Source organism: Phoenix dactylifera, unplaced genomic scaffold (assembly GCF_009389715.1).
Source record: "Phoenix dactylifera cultivar Barhee BC4 unplaced genomic scaffold, palm_55x_up_171113_PBpolish2nd_filt_p 000218F, whole genome shotgun sequence".
NCBI classification, from domain to species: Eukaryota; Viridiplantae; Streptophyta; class Magnoliopsida; order Arecales; family Arecaceae; genus Phoenix; species Phoenix dactylifera.
In genome coordinates, this window is record NW_024067728.1 from 44,710 (window position 1) to 50,330 (window position 5,621).

General features: G+C 40.1%; 1 long non-coding RNA gene across 1 annotated transcript; it reads left to right on the forward strand.

Moving 5' to 3' along the window:
* The first annotated feature begins 1,066 nt into the window (after positions 1 to 1,066).
* LOC113461550 lies at positions 1,067 to 3,299 on the forward strand. Its single transcript, XR_003383819.2, has 2 exons — positions 1,067 to 1,275; positions 1,542 to 3,299. It is a non-coding gene; the product is annotated as an uncharacterized LOC113461550 (long non-coding RNA).
* The last annotated feature ends 2,322 nt before the right edge of the window (positions 3,300 to 5,621 follow it).

Consider the following 5,621-nt stretch of genomic DNA (forward strand, 5'->3'; position numbering starts at 1 on the left):
TTAGGAGTCAAAGGGATGAATTATACGGTAACCATAGTTCAAGGATTCTTGAATATTGCTTTGCAATCATTCGGCCTATCCGGACGTCGGGTAGCATTACTAGATGGTCATTTCGATTAGTACAAGAAGTTATTCTTGTGCTACCGGCTTAGGTTCGAACTTATAGATCACACGCATAGAAGTTTCTAGATTCATCAAATGGCTGATTGATGATTAAGAATCATTCAGGAATAATTTAGTCAATTCGATTGACAAATTATCCTAAGCAAAAGTTGCATTAAAATAATTATTGAATTATTGGAGGATTAATTAGCAATTAGATTGCTAATGAAACTCAATTTGATTGAGTAATTGGGCTTAGGTTGAGCCAAATTGAATAGGATTCAATTTAGGCTACATCAGGATTTAACTTAATTGGATTGGGTTCAACCCAAGTAGATTGAGCTTGACCCAATTGATGGGACTTGATCCAATTGGATTAGGCTTGATCCAAATCAATTAGAAGACCTTATTTGATAAGGATTATGAGTCCAAATAATCAAAATTGGATAAGAAGAAGAATCTCTAAATTTTAAGAACCCATCCTTATCTTCTTGGAGAAGAATGACACCTTGATTTGTCCCCAATATTTTCCATGCCTATCCTCTTTATTTTTGGCCAAAAATTGGCGAGAGAAGAGAGAAGGCGTGGGCTATATTTTCTATAAAAATGGCACCTCAAATCTTCCTAAAAAGATTTAGATGAATTTTCTAATTTGTAGGGATTGCATGGCGTATGAAATAGGGTGGTCTGCGGATGAACTTTGGATGCATGGATTCCTATCTTTTAGGAGTCCAAATTGCATGAAATTTGGATATGTTTATCTTCTCTTAGCTGCCAAATCACCAAAATTTTTTGGGTATTTTATCAGCCAAATTAATTGGCTAAATTAGGTGTGAGGCGTGGGAGGTTCTTTTGGCTATAAAAGACCCTCATGCCTAGGGTTCAATATATACAATATTTAGAGGTCTCAAAAAATTCTAAAAAATTTTTCTGAGGGCCTCCATCCCTTCTTCTCCTTCTTCCTCACATCCATCCTCCATCTCCTTGAAGAACAATCAAAGTTTGAGTATTTAGAGGAAAAAAAGCTTCAGCCATTGCAGTGTTCTTGCGCGAGCTAGCACTCCCGCGGAAGACGATCTACCTAGGGCTTCACGTGTACTTATCATAGAGGGCATTCGTGTGCGTGGCTGTGAAGTCAAGGATCAGATCCATAAGTTTCTTCCATCATAAATGGTATTAATTCTATATTAATTTTTTATTTTGGAGTCAGAGTCTAGGTCTGATTCTCCGAGGTTTTATCCTTCTTTGGGGCTCCTCATGGAGTTATCTCCAGAATCCATTGATAAGTGCTAAATAATGCATAAATTAATATCTTATTCATAGCACTTATCATTATTTTAATTCACATATTTTGTCAATTCAACTAAAAAAAAATGTGTTACCTTCATCATTAAATTTTAATAAATTATTCATTTACTGATTAAGCTTAATGAATGCAGGTCGAACTTATTTGGGATGAGCCCTGAACCCAAATCTATTGAGCTCAAACTCCCCTGTTCACTCCTTGCTAAGTCCAACCATCCACGTCATCATACAAGCTTGCATTCCATCCTCCCTCATGTCCAAAAGTCTTGCTCCCAGCCGTATCTATCATCTTCATCACGTCTTAATCTCAACTAAACTCCCAGCTCCCGAATCCCGAATCTCCCAACGTCCGCGTTCACCTCCCCTGCTCAAATGATCCCAAGCCTCCCCTGCATCCTCATACCGTTCATCATCCTTATCCCTTATCCAACCGTTCCCAAGCTTCATCCCAATGGCATCATCACCTTCCTCTTGTTCTGGACTCCTTCCGTTCACAAACAAATTCCCAGCTCATATCACCTTGTCACAGCTCATCTCCCCTCCTCTTCGCCTGTAGGATAAACTCAAATCCTAGCTTCTTCCTGATTGATCCCATAGCCATCCCAACTAACTCCAATCTTCATCCCGGTCCGAGTTGAAGCTCTGCTCCATGTCTGGAATCCATGCATCCCATGAATCACGGATCATCACATCCTCCTTGCTCCTCGACCACGTCCTCAACCGAATCCCCTGTTTCTCCGTGACCTCCTCCATATCCAACTGCATCATCCGAACTTCCTCAGCCAAGGATCCTTCCACGTCAACAAACAAGAGCTCTTCCGCATCTAAAGAATAAGCTCACCGATCCGAATTTATTCCAGATTTTCTACCATTCGTTATAGCCATTAACCACCCACGAAAACAGAACCCTCTTCCCAAGTATCACGAAGGAGCTCTCTTCCAAGATCTTCCTTATCCGATTCCCCTGTTCCGCGTGTTCCTTCTCTGCTAGAGGAGAACCAGCAACCATACAACGTTCGGATAGATTTCATCAGCCGTGATCCCAACATCCCAAAGCTTGCATCTTTATCCTCTTCTTCAAAACAGAACCAGCAAAGTCCCAGCGTCATCTCCTCCCAGATTTCATTCGCAATCAACCCACGATTCGGCTTCATCCTCCCGAGCTTCACGGCATCCAAGTTTTTCCTCCCAACTTCTGGATAATTTTCCAGTCATCCAGCAACCGTATGCGCTTTTCCCAGCAATTCTTAGCACCCGCATTAAAGGATCAAGTCCTCTCAACCGTGAGCTTCATCAGCGTCATCCCCTGCCTCAAAACAGAATTCTTCTTCTAATCCGAGCCTCCTCCGCATCCTTCCAATATCCCACAGATCACCTCCTCTGTTCCCAGCGGAATCCTCTGCATCCACAACGGCCCAACGCGTCCGGAGATTAAGCAGAAATCTCTCAACCTCATCCCGCTTCAGTCCATCCTCATCGCAACGTGAAACGGGGAAGAAGAGAGAGAGAGGTTGCAACCTATAAAAACCCAAACGTGCAACAGGGGAAGGCACTTCGGGGGTTCGGTTCCACATCTCTTCACAAGCTGAAATCCCACGGAAACAGAGGAGGGAGAAGAGTTTCTTGAGTACTTTGGGAATGACTTTCCAAAGGAAGAGATGACGAGGTGCTGAGAGGAAGCTGACGGGAGGAAGGAGGGAAAGCCAATCATTATGAAGTCCCGCTGCTGTGCCACTGCTGCTGTCACCCACAACTCCATGGAAGCTTGATCTCCTCACTAGGGCTGGATGCAGCCCTAACGAAGGACCAAGGGTTTTATATTTTATATTTTATTTTATATTCTTGGGGTTGTATGAACTTATTGTTTTCAATGGATATCTTCTTTTGAATCATATTTAATTTCTGTGATTTTAAGTATGATGTTTGTACAACTGTTCTTCATGATCACTGAGTAAATATAAGATAGTCCATGCTTAAGGAAGATGCAGTGTGCTACCACCTTAGATTAGGGTAGACATTTCATGCCAACTGAAGATGGATTATTTCCAAATTGCTTTTGTGAAATTTTATTCGAATGCTTTTTAGGCTTGTAGCCAATTTGCATGTTAATCCAAGAATAAATTAAAATACAAATAACCCTTGTTCCGATGTTAGTGGTGAATTCCTTGCCCTAGGTTCTCCTAAATTGATATCTCTTTAATTGCATTTTCTTTTATTAAATTGCTTAGTTTAATAGTCTTCACAAATTCATCCTTTTAAATATTTTTATTTTTAAGAAAACAACTATACCCCAATCCCTGTGGATCGATACCCGTAATCACTATTCTACTAGATACGTGCTATTGCGTGGTCTTTAAAGTTGACTATCAATTTTTGGCGCCGTTGCCGGGGATTGTTAGTATAGTTTTTTTTTATATATTAAAAAAAAAAATTAAAAAAATAAATATATATATCTCTAAAATAAAATAAAAATATTTTCAATTTTTTTACTTTCCTTATCTCCTCTCTCTCTCTTACTAATTTTTGATTTTTCTTTTGGTATTATTTGATCAAAAATTGAGGAGAAAATTTGGGACAATCAAAAGGAAACTACTGGAAGAGAAATGCTGTAGAGGTTTGCTTAAAAAAAATTGCTGGAAAAATTTCCTTTGGTAACCTCTAAACCTTTCTTATTTAAATTAATTTCCTTTTTGTGGTGATTGTTTGATTTTAATTTCAGTAAAAGTGTGAATGCATGCTTGATACACATACACCAATTAATCCGCACATAGTAAGGGCAATCACCCCAACAAGATAGGAAGTGGATTTCATCACCAAATTCTTGCCCAAATTAGGTGAATCAATTTTCACATAGCTATCACTTTGACTAAAATCAATTAGACGTTGGCCCCTAGGGACATTCGAGCTCAATAGGACGAAGATCACCAAAAGTTGCACCAATTTCGCTCTGTGGCTTAGTTGATGTCTAGGCAAGCTTTGTCCCAAGAGAGACAGTTCACCTGTTCGAGGCAAGTGATTTTTAAGTGGGACCTTTGTAACGCATCGTGACCCCCCCACTTATTTGGGAGCTTACCTGGTCAACTCAATTCATTAGACCGGATTGGAGGCTTAGGTGCCCTCTTCAAACCAGTTAGGAGCTGTCTAGTGATTTTAGGGACATACTAGGATTTTATGTGTTTTTCTTTTTAATGCATGCTTGATTGTACTTAACTGATCAGAAGAGTATTAGTGTATGCTAGGGTGTCGTTCCAGATCTCCTGAATTAGTACCTTTCGATTCTAAAATAGAGCGTTCTATTAGGGCCCTTCGAGCTGAAATCCGCACCTATAGAACCATAGGATCTGCTCCACTTATAGAGATGGCTGAAGAACAACCCAAACTCCTAAAGGAGTACTTCACTCCTTCCATTTATACCTCTCCATCTTGTATTCGACTACCTGATACCACCGCTCTGCACAATTTGAAATTAAGTCTAGTGTCATCCAAATGCTTCCCTCTTTTTATGGACTCAACAATGAAGACCCATATAAACATTTGGATGAGTTCCTTGAGATCTGCACTACTGTCAAAATTCAGAACTTCACTGACGATGCTCTAAAACTTAGGCTATTCCCCTTTTCTCTTAAGTATAGAGCTAAGCAATGGCTTCATTCATTAGAAGCCAATTCCATTCTTTCATGGGCTCAAATGCAACATGAATTTCTAAAAAAATATTTTTTCATAGGAAGAACAAACCAATTTAGGCGTGCTATTACGAGCTTCTCCCAATCTGACGGGGAAGAATTTCATGAAACTTGGGAAAAATTTAGAGACTTACTCCGAAAATGCCCGCATCATCAAATACCCAATTGGCAATTAGTGCAATGTTTTTATGATGGGTTGTATGAACGAAACCGTCAGATGGTTGATGCTTCTTGTGGGGGTACTTTCATGCTTAAAAGTGAACATGAGGCATGGCAATTGTTTGAGAACCTTAATGAAAATTTCCTCCACCATGCTTCCTCTGCTCGTCAAGCACCCCCGAGTTCTCAAAGAAAAGGAACCATATATGAAGTTAGCCAGTCCATAGGTCTATCTGACAAAGTAGATGCACTATCCCGCAAGTTGGACCAGCTAATGTCTAGAGAACAGCTTCCAAACTTTCCCCAAGCACAAGTTTGTGCTCTCTGTTCTAGCCCGTCTCACCCTATTTTTGAGTGCCCTTTGGTAGCTCA